The following is an 18,797-nucleotide window of genomic DNA, read 5'->3' as shown; positions in this document are numbered from 1 at the left end:
CATTCACAAAGAGTGCTTTGCTGTGTTCTGAAAATTTTAAATAAGTAATTGAGTCAGTGAAATAAACCTGTACACATGTGGAAAATAATAACCAAGGGCCAGAAGGTGATTCAGTGAGTGCCTGTCAACTGAATGGCCTCTAAGCTTCTTGACTGGGAGAGTTCAGCCTTGGCTACACATTAGAATCCCTTGAGCAATTTTGAAAAATGCTGAGTCTTGGGCCATACTCCGGACCAATAAGCAGAATCTCTAGAGGAGTTACTGGGGCATGGTTGTTATTTTTGAGCCTTTCCAAATGCTCCCCAAACGGGGCCAAGATGGAACAACTGCAGCGTGATCAATGTTATACCTTCAGACATATCAGGATTGCTTAGGTGTTTTCTCCGAACTTACATGAATCTTAAAGAACTGGGACTGAGAACTCTGTGGATGAGAAGTTCATTCCAATAAGGGTACAAGGAAGTTGGCACTATTTGCTGCTGACTGCTAATGAGAAGGTGTGTACCTTATGATTGCTCTGAAGAACTGGCTAAAAACAATTCACCACCATCTGAACAAAGCCGCTTTCTCAGTAGGTCAGACCTGCTCAGTTATTACATTCGGTTTCTTAACTACTAAGAAGAGGGCAAGACTTTAGAAGTACAATGAAAGAGGAAGCTCAGTAATTACTTACCTGTTCCACCAAGTGCCAAGACACCTATAAGTGAGTGAACAAACACTAGCATTCAGGAACTTGGCTTTCATACAGAACCCAGTGCTTCTATAAACCAAATCAGAGGCCCAGTTTTATATAAGGAGGAGGCTGGGATTGTTTCTAATTGGGGAGAAAAATCCACTCCCATTAGAAAGATACTCCCACCAAGTGCACACACGTGCACACACACACACACACACACACACACACACAGGACTGTTTACGTTTGAAGAAATTGATATGCATAGGAGACAAAAAATATCTTTATGAAGGAATACTTAAAAACTGTTTGAAGATGAAGGTCACAACTGAATTCCATTTTCTCAGTCTTTCTGAAGTATAGAAATCCACATTACAATAGGCTCCTCGAGCAAATACAAACTGATTTTAACAAGTGAACGAAGGAATATTATTGTCCATCACCAGCAGTAATTATGTGTCCTTTTCTAGAACTACCCAATTTCTTTTAAAGTTATTATTCTGGGGCCACCTGGGTGGCTCCATCGGTTAAACATCTGAATCTTGATTTCAGCTCAGGTCCTGATCTCACTTTGTGAGTTTGTGAGTTCGAGCCCCACATTGGGCTCTCTGCTGCCAGCACAGAGCCTGCCTCAGATCCTCTGTCCCCCCCCCCCCCCGCCCCTATCCTGCACTCTTTCTATCTCAAAAATATATATAAAAAATAAATTTTAAAAATAAAAAAACCTTAAAGTTATTATTCTGAGAGTACAGGTTAGCAGAGGGTTTTGTGTGGCTGAATCTGGTAAACATCTGGGAATCCAGGTGCTTGACATTTAAATTCTCTGTGGCAGAAGTGTTCCTTCATCGTGTGAAACTGTCACATTATTATTTTGCCTAATGATACCATCATTATCATATTCACTTGAGTGACAAAATGCCAGAATCACGCTCATCAGTTTTCTGCTGTGTCCTTCCAAAATCAAAGAGCTTTTTCTTTTTAAATCTATTGAATTAGCATGGTGGGCTCAGGCAACAGAGTGGAGCTTCAGTAGTGGTATTCAAAAATTATATGCCATCTTAGGCCACCCCTGTAATTCATGCATTAAATTTAGTTCTGCCAAGATTTAGCCATTTAAGCTTGAGTTGTTTTAAATTTAATTATGTGTGTCAAGACAAATATTTAAGTGTGAAAATTTCAATCACAAGAAATAAGGAAAAAGTAAACATAATTTAGAGAGAGAGGGTAAAACAAAATATTCTTATTATACCAATCTGTTAACCTATATGATTCTAATTCCTTTGATTGAATTAAAAGACTAAATTTGTTTTTCATGTATTTTAAAACGATGTTTTGTCTGCACACATATTACAGCAAGTATAGTTAGTAGAAATTACATAAAAACAGTGATGTGTTGAAAGTTTCTAATAATTTAATAAATGATGTGGGGAGACTGAGTAAAGAAGGTAAAAAGAAACACAAGATGCCTTAGTTGTTAGGGGATTGGACTCTGGAATCAAATAACATGAATTTAATCTTGGCAGAGCCACTTGTATGTGAACTTAGCAATTATTTAACGGTTCAAAGCCTTGTTTCAATGTGACCCCGCTTGTGTGTCTGTTGTGAGGACAGAAGTAGACAACATGTATGGTACATAAATGCTCAGTAGTGGTTAGCTATTATTAATAATAGCAAGGATTATATTATGTTGCGTTTGTTATAGATCATACCACATTATATGATATTAAATGATATTATAAGGTAGCTTTATTTCCAATTATAAGAGATACATAACAGAGATGAATAGACAAAGGGTATCTAGATTTCAGCTACCATTTGGAAGCTACTTTAATAATAATAATATTATTAATGTAGATAAAACCAAAACCTGCTGATGGTAGTTCAGCATGATAAGATGATGAAGCCTCAGATAACTGGTTACCATTAGTGAAACTGAACTCACTAAATAGGATCTGCTTCAGTTCAATTAGTGGCACCACCCTAATACCCACCCAGTCATGCAAGTCTGAACCTCCTGGGCCTGTGAGATGCTCCTCACTCCTTCACTGCTCTTCGCCCCAAGTGTTAGTTAACTCAGAAGATTTCATTGTTTACAACTCCTGAAAGCCTCCAGACTCTTCATTCCTCCCCATTCCTCTCTCCCGCGCTCTCCTGGCCTCTCCTGGCCTTTCCTGCCTGGGTGCTCTGTTTTTCTCCCATTCTCCTACACACGCTGTCTCTGGAGTGTCTGCTTTCCTTCTTTCCTAACACAGTTGCTTTCTGTCTTCTCTTCGGTCCATAGAAAGCCCTTTTCTTTCTTCCCATTATGGGATGACTGACAAACAAAATCCTAATATGAGAATTAATTAGTGAAAGCCATTTTTTGAGCCCAGTCTTACTGAATTGCCAAATTACTGATTTTATGTTTCCTGATTAAACTTAGTATGTGTAGTTAACCCTCTGGCTTCATAGAAATCTAGAAGATCAGATGACCTATGCAGAAGCCCTAGTCGCTAATGATTCTTTAATTCCGTTTAAGTCAATACAGTGACATGTGTTTTACTGGCATAAAAACAAATGCAATGGGCTTTTGCCATGTTTCCAAGAAGAGATCTCAAGCATGAGGAGAGTAAGGTAGGCAGTATGGCACTTAATAGCATGGGTTGTGGGTCAGACTGCCTCAATCACAGACTGCCTCAGGTTCTCTGCAGCCTGGGGGAAGTTATTCACTCTTTTTACTAGACATGCTCTGAGAGTAACCACATAAAATGCTCAACACAGTACCTATTATATTTTCAGCATCTCGTGACTGGTAGATCAAAGTGATGGCCCTGTTCTGTGTCTCCTGAGAGTGTTTGTGTCTGTGAATGTGTGTGTCTGTGCTTTAATTTTCCCTTCAAGAGTGATCTCTAGCACAATTCCAAAGAGAGAATGAAACAGGAGGGGAAAGATACTTTTAAAGGAGTAGGAGGAATACATATAAAGGCTTATAAAATCGAATTGCTGTTATGTTGGCTTTCTGAAAATTTCCACTCATAAATAATATTTATTCATTTATTTAAAAATATTGTCATAAATGTTTATTGAGGGTCTACTATGTCCACTGTTTGAGCTGCTGGGGATACAGCAGTGAAAAAAAACACAAAGTTCCTTTCCTGGTTTATACCCTAGGGGAGGGAGATGGGCAATAAATAAATCGGTAAATATGAAGTGTATCAGATGGTGACAGGGTAATAGAGAAAAATAAAGCAGGCTGGAAAGCATGAGATATGTGTAATTGGTTATTAACATGATGATGATGATGATGATGATGATGATGATGATTTTATGAAGACTGCTACTCTCCTGCCTGACTAACCTTCATTAGTTTCATAAGAAGAGTAGATCAGCCCACAGATAAGCGCAAGTCTCAATATAGTCTGTGGGGATGGGTCTAGGATGGGCTGGGGCTATCAGGTGGGGCACACAGCAGAAACAACATTCTTTTGCATGAGGAAGTTCTGAGAATACAGCATTGTACTACTGTAATATGGAAGAGACATTAAAGATCAAAGGTAGTACCAAAAGAATAGAGCTAAAAAGAAACTTAGAGATGTGAATTGAATGGTGCACTCCTGTGCTTCCTAACACAAGTCATTTTTCCAGACATGAAGATCTGAAGAGACAGACTGAAAGAAAGTAACTTTAAGTTAACATTAGACTGGACGCTTAAGAATAGATTGCATTGATTCATTATGTTAAAAAAATCCTGATGAAGATTTTTCCTGATGATTCATTATGTTAAAAAAACCCTGAGAGAGATCTGATGAAGCCTCACTGTTAAGGTGTCCAGTGAGGAGGGGAGAGGAGGAGAGTGCAAGGAAGGCATCTGAGGGATGCAAAGTCCAGGCAGAGGGAACAGCAAGTGCCAAGTCCCAGAGGCAGGAACACAGTCTATGGTTTCACGAATAGCAGGAATACCTGTCAGCACAGGGGAGAGTGAGAGGCAGGCAGAACACACTGATCGTTAGACCAATTTAAAGACTTTGGCTTTTATTCTGAGTGCAAATGGGAAACCAGTGGAAGGCTTTTGAGTGGAGGAGTAAACATGACCCGACTGATGCATTACGAGGTTCTCTGCAGCCTTTCTGTAGAGAGTAGACGGAAGGGAATTGGCAGTGGGATGAGGGTGGAAGCAGGGAGCCCTATTAGGAAGTAATTGCAGTAATCCAGTCAGAGTTGAAGGTGACTTGGACCAGTGTGAAGGCTGTGGAAGTGGTGAAAGTGGGCAGATTCTGCGTGTAGTAATATGAAAGTAGAGCTGACAGGACTGAGTGCTGGATCAGCTTGTCACAGATGATAAAACATTCTGTCCGTTAGTTCATTGTCTCCCTTCACACTCCTGACAAGGGTGAGAAGCAGGTGTTGCACTTACTTCATAAGAGAGAATTGATGCTCTGAGGAGTTAATACAGATATGAGGTCTAACAGTGTCAGCGGGGCAGGGGTGTGGTCTTGAACCCCCTGTTGTCATTCCTAGCTGCCTCCTCCTGGAGGACCCTCTCTCCCCAAGAGTTCTCTTAGGACCCTTTTATCCCCATACAGCATCTGTGTGACAGCAGAACCGACATTTCTTTGTTCAATTCAATAGTGCCTTCCTATTACAAATCCATTCCCTTGTGCCATTGGATTTCCCAGATTTCTCACACAGTGACTTCATAGTGTCCTGAGTAGAAAATTCAAAAACCCTTTTTAGATGTCTCACCAGCTTTCTCTTCATTTGGTGGCAAGTAATTTCTGGCTTCATTTCTGGCTGAACCTCTCCACTGCTGTCCCATATGCCTGTACTAAACTAAACACACACACACACACACACACACACACACACACACACACACTAATTGATTACAGTTATAAGATTACCCTAACTTGATTAGATGTGAATATAACAACCCAAGCATATATTTTCTGATCTGAAAGGACAAACACAGCAAAATATAGCAATAGACCAAAACAGAAAGTATCAATTAGTCCTCTTGCAAAATAGTTATTAAACTTCAGATATCACAGAGATGTTCTTTTTGGCTTTGTCTTTGTCTTCTCAGTGTAGAAGAACTTATTTTATACTTCTAAAACATTTCTGGAATAGAACTGGTAGGGGAAGAGGATGTGGAGGATAAGGAGTCATGGAGATTTTTAAGTGGGCAAGTTATTTCCTTGAACATAGTTAGAATTTAAACAGCATGATGCTGATTTTTCTCCTCACTCTCATGGTTGAGGAATAAATGAAAATTAACAGCGTCTTTGCTGAGATGAAACATAAAGTGATTCCAGCTTAGTACCTTATAAAATCAAGTAATTTCTATCCCAGTGATAAACAGTCCCTCAAAGGCCTGTGAATGAAAACTCAGTTATGTCTTTGGCAATTTTGTTCACTTTACGTCCTATATGCTTTTTTTATAAATGCATGTACAGTATGGGAGGGGTAATTGTTTAGTCTCCAGACAACCTTTCCACTTACCCTGTGATTCTGAGACTCTGGTGCCTCTGTGAAGACAGCCATAGAAAGCTGCTCACATACTGGATTTTGGCATGCAGGATGCCTTTCTTCCTGAGCCATCATGGCACCAATATGAGGCAATTTGGCTGGACTGACTTCATTAGGAATTAGGCTATAATGTATGTTAGTATTTTTACCTCCATGGAGAGTGGGAGAGTGTCCCAGCTCCTAATAGTTATTACTTATGTGTACAACTTTCCATTCTTTCATTCTCTCTTTGTAAAATGAGGCTGAAGGATTGGCTTGAAGTTATACAGAGGAAAGATTATGCACAGTCTTCCAAATCATTCAGCTCTCTAATTGGTTCCTAAAGACAATTAAATTGATTCTGTTACTTCAGTACTCTGTTTCTGTTGGCCTTGGCACAATAAGTCACTTCTGAGAAATGGCAAAGTCCTACATTAGGATCGATCAGTGAAATGAGTTTTCAATCTCACTCCCATAATTACTATAAGGACAATAAAAGCGTGGCCTTCTGGTAGACATGCAAGAAAGTACTAATTTCCAAATGTATGAAATAAATAGACTAAGGGTGTGGTCAGTCAGTTATTGAATAAGAAGAAACTATTCCTTATTCTGTAGCAATTATTTGTATAGATTCCATTCATTCATTTCTCTGTAGGAATAATAGTCTTATGAAAATGTAAACATTCCTAAGAAGGTAACATGTTAGGTTATTATTGACCACAGTAATTTTGGTAGCTTAAATTACTGTTCACAGTATTTACATGCTGCACTTAGCATGTGACTTCCTTGGGGCTTGAGGTGGGCAAATTGTAATTCTCTGCCTTTTGGGAATCAGAGTGTTCTTTGATTGCTGTTTCCATGTTGGGCTCAGTGTGCACCTTCCTTTGGCCAGAGGGATATTAGCAGACTGGATTGCGTCATTGGCCTTGATCTCTGACATTTCTATCATTGCCATACTTCCTCTGTGAAGCTGCTGTCCCTTCAACCTGGGCCCCAGGATGGCATACATGGAGAAGAATGGACCTCAACCATCAGTGAAGTCTAGTCTAAGGCAGCCAATGTTTAGATGACCTGTATACAGGTATACATGTATCTCTTAAGTTTATATGTTTCTGGGTGGTTTATGCAGTAATAGTTGAAAAATACAATAACAATCATTAATTAGATACTTAGGAGTTAAAGGTGCTAAACATACATTATCTCTGAAAGAGTTGGTTTCATGCTGGAGTAGGACATTAAGTTTAGGATAGACTTCTAAATCTGACTGTGCAATTATGTAAAAATAAATACGTTGGAGTATCTATGAGAGAACGTGTCCTTCTTGCCTTCCTAAAAGAAAGGGGTGATCTAGAATATTCTTTATTTTTCCCTGAGAGTGACTTAACAGTGGTAATATGATGCAATAAAAGAATGGGTTATGACAGTTTAAAAAGAAATAAAGAAGAATGAGGGGTGCCTAGATGGCTCAGTCGATTGGGTGTCTGACTCTTGATTTCAGCTCAGGTCATGATCTTATCATTCCTGCGATCGAGCCCCGTGTCTGGCTCTGTGTTGACAGCATGGAGCCTACTTGTGATTGTCTCTCTCTCCCTCTCTCTTCTGCCCCTCCCCAACTCACACTCTTTCTGTCTCTCAAAATAAGTAAATAAACTTAACAGAAAAGAAAGAAAAATGAAAAAAATGTATTAGGATCTCCTTGTTACTTTTTAAGTATAGAAGGTGCAGAGTATGGTATACTCGTGTGCCAGGTTTTTATTTTGATTTGCTCATTTCATCCTCACAGCAATGAATTTAGGAAGTTGGCACTATTATTATAGGCATTTTATAGTTGAAGAAACTGAGACATAAGAGTTCAAGGAAACTAACATCCTCACCCAACTGAGAAATAGAATACTATGACTAAAACCAAGGCAGACTGGCTCCAAAGTCCCTGCTATACCAAATTGTGAATTAACCAAACTCTAAGGAACAGTACTACTGAAAGTTGTAAGAAATATCCAGCATTTTCTAAATGAACAAGGAACTCTCATCCCTTGATCCTTCATACATGTGAATTCCACTGAATGGGGTGTCTTGCCCTTTTTGCCCAGCACATTCCTTAAGACCCATCCCAGATGCACTACCTCCAGAAAGCCTCCTTGGTCTCCCCAGTCTGGGTTAGGTGTCTTTTCTTCTTTGTTTCAGTTCTCCTTGTGCTGTGTCATTCACCTTCAACACAATGTTGTTATAGTTTATGTGCTGTGTCTCTTCCTCAGAATATGAACATCTGAAGAGCAGGAATTATGTCTTTGTGCTAGTTACATAGAAGGTTCTTAACAATGGCCAGTGGTGAGTTATATGATACACTTAAGGGTAGAACAAGTGATTGGTATTTGGAAAGAGTCCCCATTATTTTCTTTCCAACTTAATTTTACAACACCCTGCATCACCTGATAAGCTTCTTTCAAGCTGGTGTTTCAGTCTGGGAGCCCTCAGAGCTCTGGTTCCCCTCCAAGTCTTTTAGCTGGTAGCCTTCCTGCCAGGAGTGCTCTTCAGCCCTCCTCTTTCTGTAGCTGGCTTCTTCACCGCTGTCAGCCTCAGATAGCCTTGTCTGACTTCTTATGTTGTGGACTTCACCTTGTTACCACCTTTCAGGGCAGCCCCATTTGTTTCTTGCGTATTGTATCAGGAGATTCCATCAAGATACTCATTTGTGTTTTCTTTTTGTTGGTATTGAAGAATCAAACTACTGAGAGCTATTGTGTTTTGTTTTCTTTATTACTCCCAGATTTTTAGAAGGCCTAATTTTATTTTTTTATTTTTTAAATTTAAATCCAAGTTAATGTATAGTGTAATAATGATTTCAGGAGTAGAATTTAGTGATTCATCACTTACATGCAACACCCAGTGCTCATCCCAACAAGTGCCCTCCTTAATGTGGAAGGCCTGATTTTAAAGAGGAGATTATTCTGGGTACTCCAGAGTGGGGAGAAGAAAGGCTTATGCCTGTGAAGTTGTGGGTTAGAGGGTGGAAGAGAACATTTTCAAACCCTGGGAAAGGGACAGCAGAGTGTCAGTCTACAGGCAATGGTTCTGTTCCAGTTTCCTGGAAGTATTTCATGGGAGGTTCAGAGTCCTGCTAAGTAGGGTTCTGTGTGTCTCTAGGAATGTTGGTCCCTTAGAACTAGACTCATTGGCTCAGCTAAGAGTTCTGAATTCAAGCTTGGGGGCAGCAGGCTGCCTGCCCTTTCAGGACCATGTGGGCTCAGTGACTTCAGCAATCCGATCCCAGCCATGCTGGCCTAAAGACAAGGAGGATGAGGTGGCCCCTAAAATGACTGAGATCAAATTTCCCACCAGCCTGATATGCTGGGGATTCAGAGGTATGTTTAATTTTGTTTGAAGAAAACAAATTAATCTGACAGTTCAAGCTTACTTGACTATAATTCATACCTGCTACAAAAGCACTTGTTACAGTTTATAATTATATATTATATTTCTCTTGTTCATTGTTTGTCTTACAGATTCTAAGTTCAATGAGGGCAAGAAGGTGCTGAAGTAATTTTTCTCAAATCAATGTTGAATTAATGAATTTTGCACATAATAGGGTAAAGACTAATTGTTCACTTAACTCATTAGTGAGGTATACTTACCAGAGTGCAAGGTGGTAAACAGCATTACAAAAAAAAAAAAATATTCACAGGAAGGTCAATAAGCTTTCTCCACTTTTTATTCCTATTTATTAATGGCAGAAATTTAATTGAGAAAAATGCTACCAATTAACCTTCCAAAACATCCCTTAAACATGTAATAGTCAGTGTGCTAGGTGGTCCACTGACAATGAACAAAGGAATGGGGCAGGGGGCGGGGGCCATTATAAGGACAAAGAGAACAAGGACATGTGACAGGAATGAAAGAGAAAAGGGGAAGGGGGGGGGGAAGGGCAAACTGTGGGAAGGATACTCAATAAAGACCTGAAGATGATTCCTGAGAAGCTGTTCAAGAACATTCTAAAAGAACTGAGTGGACTAAGGAAAAAATCACCATGAAAAGCATAGGAGTAGGATAGGAATGTGGATGGAATTCAGTTTAAGAGCTGTCCTGGGGCTGTGACATCTCATTACTTGTCCTTATGCACCTGCCTAGACCTTACTGTATACTGTAATCTATATGTAGGGTTGATTATACAAAGGTAAAGAATGAGGGTTTCTACTCATCAAAAATTGTGCATGAACAGAACAAGTTCATAAAGTTCAACAGAACATAAAGTGCTCAGAACAGAACAAGTTAGGTGATCTAGGTGACTATTTGGGTTGTTTATTTGTGTTTACTTCTCCTGAATTTGTCATTTGGTCTTATTATCACCTGCCTGGATGTTCTATTTTTTATAAATCATTACAGCATTGAAGCGTTCAAGTGCTAAGATTCTAACATGAGTATAGCGTGTTATGAGCTATATCTCTAATAGTGAAGATGGGTTTGTGAAGAGTGGCCTTAAAACCAGCCTTTATCCTTGGATGCTCTGCATTTGGCCACAATGGAACCCTGAAGAGAGGCTGTTGATGGAGCATGATAATAAGAAAGCGTAAGTCATTCATCTCTGAGTTCCCTATAATGGGGCTGCAAAACCATCTCCTGCCCCAAAGAAAGATTTAACTAGTGACAAGGGAGTGCTGGTTATGGGGAGGAAAATTACCTTCCCCCCATACTTTAGCAATAAAAATAAGGATAAGAATCAGGGTTTGAGACAAATGCTGCTACTCACTGACTTTCTTTTTATGTTGTTTTGATGGTGGTGAGCTTTGGAGTCAGGACAGAATGGGGATGTTGGGATAGGAAGGGCATCTTATTTACAAATTACTAATTAACTAAAATGAAATGGCCTTTTGGTACTCTCTGAAGTGGGTCATTGTAAGAGAAAAAAAGTCATTTGTTTTCCTTTCACTTTGGGCATTGTAAATGAATATTCCTTTAGGAAAATTGTGTATGGAGACTCAGAGAAATCATTGCTCTATTCATTCAATGTGACAGAAATGAAAATGATTCTATGAAAACAAAGCAGTAGGAGTTGAATTATATTTTTTATTGCTGATAATCTAAATTTTTTCCAATGCCATCACAGTAGTATCTGTTAACAAATATTTATTAAGCCCTCAGTGTGTTTTCTGCTTAAAGCAACTGGATGGGGATGAGAGGGAACGAGGCTAGGTTAGAATAAAGACAGAACAAGACTATTTGCTATCAACCCATCCTGTGTTTTTACTGTGACTGGACATCACATGTCAATGCCTTTTTTGGGGGTCTGGCCTTTACCATAAAGGAGACATTTCATCTAAAAAAGGTCAAAAAGACCAAAAAATATATAGAAGGAATGTAAAGATAAGATATATAGATATTTCCAAGCAATAGATACTGTGATCATGTATGAATAATGACAGAAATCTGGACCTCCCAGTACTAGTTAGCAAATTTACTTTTTGACTCTCTAGATATTTTGAAAAGGTTTTTACTTATAAATAAACATGTATAAACAACTACCCATGACCAAAAAACAAAAACAAACAAAAAGAATAAAACAAGGAATAAATGACAGTTAACAGTTATTAATGTCAGAGTTAATAATTTGGCATTGTAATTCATAGTGGGTAATAAAATTACAGGCAATTTTAACTTGTGGTCAGCTGCTAAGTGGTTAGATCTTTAAACCAATTTTGAAAAGGAGATATAGAGTATTAAATAGAGTCCTGGAAAACCATTCCCTAAGGATATTATTTCCCATGATCATACATTCTGGTTTCCAGAGTACAAATTCAGTTTATGGCTACTGTCCCAGAATAAATATTAATGGATCCTTTTTAACTCTAAAAAGTGTACCAGTTAGATTAAAAAATTGTATCTACCTATGGGACATCATGACTATCATGATGTGCTCTCCATTTGAGGAATATGAATCATTTTGAATTCCAGCTGAGTGGTATTTATTAAGCAAACACTATAGACTCAACAATGATAATAATAATAATAATAATAATAATAATAATAATAATAGCAATTTTAGCAGATAATATTTATTTTGTGATTACCATGTTCTGGGTAATTATACTGGGCACTTTATGTGCATTAGCTCATTTAAATTTTAAAACAATCTTGTGGAGTAAATGCTCTTATCACCATTATATAGATTTTTTTTTAAGTAATGGAAGCACAAAATAATAAGTAACTTGCCCAAGAACACACAGGTAGTACGTATTGAATCCAATAGTCAGCATTTTTATTCCAAGCCCTATTTTGTTAACCATTTTTTTTTATCAAGAAGCTTACCAATTAGTTAAGTAACTAGGTTAGGAAGTATGACATAAGCACATGAAATAAATAAAATGGGATAGTAAATGAGATAAAATGTATGTATTGCCCATTTCCCAGAGGCTCTTTCATCTGTGGAACATAGAATTATTGTGGAGAGTTTTTAAAAAGTTATAGAAAACATGAAACCTTTATAAATTGAATAGATAATAGGCTTCATATTTCTGCTATACTTTTATGATTGATAAATTATACTTAAATTAAAAGCAATACAGAATTCAAAGTAGTTTCTTTTGTTACTTCAAATACATTTTTCTTAAAACCCTACTGCTTTCAAGTTTCATGTCACCAGGGACAAAGAGGGTACCAGCAAATCAGCAAAAGCTGGATGAACGAATTGCCCAACAACAGCAAGCACCCTGTACAGAGGAAGTGAGAGTGATTACTTGATAGTTGTATTAGGAGATTAAGTGTGGTGATGTATGTAAGTGTTTAGAATGGTATCAGACACATGGTAAATGCTTATGAAATGATTATTCAATAAATGCTACTGAGGAATGTGACACTCAGTAGGGTGTTATTAGGGTGTTAGATTAGCATGGAATTTGGAGATGCCAGGATAAGGATGGAAAGATAAAAAGGAAAAACATAAATGAGTTGTTGAAGACAAAAGTGGGTCTAGCAGGACAGGACAGAAGAGCAAGCAGGAGATAGTAGATGGTGGTGGTCAGTCGTAGTGATTGGAAAAGGAGAATTTAAATAAGTGGTTACTTGAAAAGGAGAGTAAAATGCTCCAGAGCACTCACAAAATCGTTCGGGATGTTTCCTTCTTTTCTACTCTTGCTATAACTTACTTTCCCAGAACTGCTTTGGGTAACCCATTCATCCCTTTAAAACCAAATTTTATGCATGTTGAATTATACATACTAAAAGATAAACAGTGGAAGCATTTATAATAAGTTCAAAGAACAAATAAATGAAGTGATTTTTTCTTTTTGCATCTATATTCCTCCTTGTTTTCTGAATGTTTTGTGATCGTTCTCCACTCTGCAGTTGGCTGTGGTGAATGTTCTTAATTATGGTCATCAGAATGATGAAAGAGTTTTCATATCACAGGTGTTGACAGCAGACAAATCTGTGGTTTCAGAAAAGGCAGTTTCAGTCTGAAGACAAATGAATGTTGACAAAAGCACAATAGATATTGCAAGGGTACTAATCTCAAATTTATAGGGAGAACAGCACATGTCATGCTGTGCAGCCCAAGTTTGGGACATTTAATATAAGGAATGGCTTCCATACTGATTGCAACAAGAACGTTAATTGTTCTCCTCTTGCACTGTGTCTAGTGCTACAGCACAAATCTGCTTCCCTTAATTAGATTTCAGAGGATTCAGAAAGGTTCCACTCTTGATCTGAATTGTTTCATTTAGTGGCATTATTGGGTTTTTATTTCAGCAGCCTGGAGGTGAAACCCATCAACCAATCAGCAAGTTTATACAGCATCCCTACTATGCAGTTGGCTTTGTGTTAGGTGCCTATAATGGAATTGTGGAGGCAGAACCTGCACATATGAAATAATAAGAGAACAATGAAGGCCGAACTGTGTGGAACTGACTTTCAATGCAACAGAAACTGAGAACAGAGGGATCAGTGTGGGCTAAAGAGGTTTAAATTTTTTTCTTATGATTTTAAATTATTATTATCAATTCCTACCATTATAACAACATTTACTGAGCATTAAGTGCTCACCATACAGCAGGTACTATGCAGAGCACTTTGTGTGCCTTCTCTGATTTAATCCTCACAACAACCCTTTTTATTATTCCCACTTACAAAGAGAAAACAACATACTGTCTTTTTCCCTAATTTATATATGATGATATTGACTCTTAACATGGTTATATAATTCACCCATAGTCAGAGCTAGAAATGCCCAAGTCTATACTTGAATTCAAGTTTGTCTGACCCACCCCCCCCGACCATTATGCACATTAAAACAATATATGCTGATATAGCTTCATAGCAGGATGAAGCACATAAAGTAAGTCTTAAAAACTACATGTAGATTCCAAAAGGCAACAAAGAGGGAGGGTATTTTAACAGGAGGAGTAGAATATACATACACACTGAGACAAGAATGAGCACGACATCTTTAAGGTGCAGGGGAAAGGTGCATGTCCAGAGCAGAAAGTTAGTGCCATGGAGGAGTATAAAGGCTGAGTGGATCTTGTTTGCATAGTCCTGTGCTTGAATCTGCACAAACCAAGGTGTGGCTTGAAGCTGGATCAGGCAGAAAACAGGCAGTACTACTCAAGAAATTAGAATATCTGATAGCAAAATAGTTACATCAATTTTAAAAATTTTTTATGTTTATTTTTGAGAGACACAAAGAGAGAAAGCATGAGAAGGAAAGGTGCAGAGAGAGAGGGAGACACAGAATCTGAAGCAGGCTTCAGGCTCTGAGCTGTCAGCACAGAGCCCTACACGGGGCTCGAACCCACATGCTGTGAAATCTTGACCTGAGCCAAAGTTGGTCGCTCCACGGACTGAGCCACCCAGGTGTCCTTACTTCAAACTTGATGGCAGAGAGACTCAGGTACACAAGAGTCAGAGTAACAGAACAAGACTAGATAGGGTAGGTCATACATTTGTTCATACCCTCCCTTATTCATCCACACTGTTGTAAATGAGCATGTGTTACATTTAAGACATTACACTGGGTGTTGTAAAAATTTTAGCGATTAAAAAAAAAAGGCAGGATTTCTTCCCTCAAACAGTTTGTAGTCTAGACTGGGTTGACTCGAGCTGTGGTTGTTAAAGTGTACCAATTGGGAGAAAGTGGAGCAGGAGAAGATCTTTGAAGGAAGACTAATACATTCTGAGTGAACTGAAAGCCCAATCAGAGGAATAATTTACTTATTGATTGATTTAAAGACTATTTTTGAGCACATATCTTATGCTAGGTGTTGGGGAAAAAAATGGAGTCCTCATAAAACTTAGATGTGGGTAAAGGATAAACAATAAGATGAACTCACGGGTGAATGTAAAATTACAAGGTCAGGGAAGACTTCTCTGCAAGAAATTAATTGAGACTGAGGGATATATATGAAACAACCAGACACAGAAGGGAGGGAATATTATTCTGGGCAAAGAAAAGAGCATACGTGAATGTTGAGTGTGGGGTGGAAAAATGGTAACTGTAAAGAACTGAAGGCCAGAGCCCCTGAAGCACGGCAAGTGACAGAGACCATATTGTGTGAGGAGTTGAAGAAACACAAAACAAAGATCTGTAGGCCATTACACGGCATCGTCTTTATCTTAAGAACAATGGAAAGCCGGTTTAGAGGGAAAGAGGGAAGTGATACATCAGATCTGCAGCAATGTGGAGAAAAGATTGGAAGGAAGGAAGATTGAATGCAGTGGGGTAATGATAGCTTCAGTTAGGGTGGTGTTGATAGTGCACGTAGGGTGGAGATGAAAACAAAAAAATCAAAAGCTATTTATGAGATAAAACCAGAAAGACTTTGGTAGTGGATTGGATGTAGAGGTGAAGAGGAAAATATCAAGGAAAACTAGATTATGCTTGTACAACTGGATGAATGATGGTGCTGTTTTCTGGAAGACCATGTTCTTGGTGGCGGGAGACTGTAAGTTTAGATGAGGTTTTTGGGGAAATCTAAGAAAAATCTCAAGTAGGCAGCTATATATATGTGTGTCTAAATCTGAAAGAGAGTTCTGGACTGAGAATATATATTTGTGAGTTTGTTGTTTCAGAACTACAGGATGGCAGCTGAATCCTAGAAGGAGAAATTTAAGTTTTCTTCATGAAAGCCCTTGTTTTCATGTGGTCTAGCACAGTCAGTCTGAGGCCAGTGTTCTGCTGGTTCTACCCTTACACATCCTCACAGAACAAGAAGTATCCATCCTACTAGTATTTAGGAGCTGAATGTAGCAAAGGCATATTGGAAGGATTTATACCATAATTTGGTCTAAGAAAATCCATAATTTGATTTAATGAATACCTCTTATAAGTGAGGTCTTCTACTAAATAACCCAGGAGTTGAAATTTGAGTGAGATGTGGTCCCCGATGATGCTCAGAATCTCCTATTGCTAAATCATGGGAAATCAACATAGTTGGTTCTCAATAAGTAGTAAACCATAATAAAAGCATGTTTATTATGCTCTTATAACCTATCTCCTTCCTAAGTAGAGCAGAGGTCTATTAGAGCAATGAAAACTTAGGTTGAAAAGATGACCAATGTGCCAAGACTGAGAGAAAATGCCTAACAAAAGGCAAGATATAGGATTAAAAAAATAGATGGACACTTTTACAGGTTCTGCCCATGCACCAGATAAGCAGCTAAGGACTATATTTAAAAATGCAGTGCTCACATGCACATAGATTACATTATCACCCTGTCTTCTTTACTTAAAGTTTTCATCAGAGCATTACTGATTTTAATTGGAGAGACTCCACCCATGTCACTTTAAACTGCATTTCCCTGTAAGGTAGAATTCCTGGAAGGAATTTGAAATATCAGAAAGAGTACCTTTAATGTAAGTAAAAACAGCATATATATAGTGTGACTTGAAAGAAAACATGTATCTGATAAAGAACTTATATTGAGACTATATAAAGAACACTTACAGCTCAATAATAATAATAATAATAGGAATAGTAGGAAGACCAAACTTTCTGATCTTTTTAAAAAATAGGCCAAATGGGGTGCCTGGGTGGCTCAGTCGGTTAAGTGGCCGACTTCTGCTCAGGTCATGATCTCTCGGTCCGTGAGTTTGAGCCCCGCGTCGGGCTCTGTGCTGACAACTCAGAGCCTGGAGCCTGTTTCAGATTCTGTGTCTCCCTCTCTCTGACCCTCCCCTGTTCATGCTCTGTCTCTCACTGTCTCAAAAATAAATAAAACGTTAAAAAAAAATTAAAAAAATAGGCCAAAGATTTAAACCAAAAGAATGTATACTAGAATAGCCAATAAGCACATGAAAGATAATCAACATCATTACTCAATAAAGAAATGCAAATTTAAGCCATATTGAGATATTACACACCAACCAGAATGATTAAAATTTAAAAAATTATAGTACCAATTGTTGACCAAGATGTGGAAAAACTGGAACTCACATTCTACCGGTAGGAATGCAAAATGTTTCAGTCACATTGGAAAATAATATGGTAGATTTTTATTATACACTTTCCAGATGACTCAGCAATCATGCTTCTAAGTATTTACTCAAAAGAAATGAAAATGTATGTTCACAAAAGTCATGCATGCAGATGTTCATAGTAACTTATTTAGAATGGTCAAAAACTGGAAACAATCCACATGTCCACCACCTGATCGCTAGATACACAAATTGTGGTATATCCATAAATCAAATATTATTCAGAGATTTAAAAAGGAAAAACTATGGGGCACCTGGGTGGCTCAGTCAGTTAAGCGTCTGACTTTGGCTTAGGTCATGATCTCATGATTTGTGAGTTTGAGCCCCACATCAGGCTCTGCACTGACAGTGCAGAAAAAAGAAAAAGGACTACTGAGGTATGGAAAATTATGGATAAGGCCTCACTGACAAAACCAGTGTAGTTCTAAAACATTGAGTTTTGGAAAAACTGAACTTTATTTCTTTTTTCCCCCTCCAAACATTATCCTGTTCAGCTTCTCTACGTTCAGTGCCAAAAAGAAAATACAATCATTGTCCTACAGGCATATGGTTGTCTTTTTGTGTGAAACTTGTACATGTATCTGTTTCAATTCACAATAGTCCTCAATCCAATATCTCTCTCTCAACGAAATACTTTTGGAAATATCTGTATATGACTGAAATACTGTTGTATTATCCAAGAGGGGAAAAAAAGTCTTGAATTTTGTCAACAATAGGTTACTGTAGATTTTTCTTACTCAGTAGAGAATGCCTTAGTGTAATTCTTAGAAGTCATTGCCTTTATTACAGCATTCCCTTACCACCCATATCTGACATAAAAGTGGTCTGATGTTGACATGTACTTGCTTATACCCCAATGATAAACATTCATCTAACCATTCATTTGAAAACATTTTTTGAGTACTCACTGAAATACTCACTCCTATGCTAGATCCAGAGACTAGGACAACGAATAAGACTTATTTCAAAGGCCTGAGCCCCCTGGAAGAGATAAGACATGCTAATAGTTGATAAGGATATAGTATTATAGTCAGTGGTTCTCAGCTCTGGCTTCATAATAGAATGACCGGGGAGACCTTTCAGGAAGTGCTGATACTGGGTTCCAACCGAGAGATTCTAGCTTAATTGGTCTGAAGCAATGCATGGACATCAGTATTGTTTTTAACAACACGCAATTA

The sequence above is a fragment of the Felis catus genome, chromosome A2, assembly GCF_018350175.1.
Source record: "Felis catus isolate Fca126 chromosome A2, F.catus_Fca126_mat1.0, whole genome shotgun sequence".
NCBI classification, from domain to species: Eukaryota; Metazoa; Chordata; class Mammalia; order Carnivora; family Felidae; genus Felis; species Felis catus.
This window is presented reverse-complemented; position numbering follows the sequence as displayed.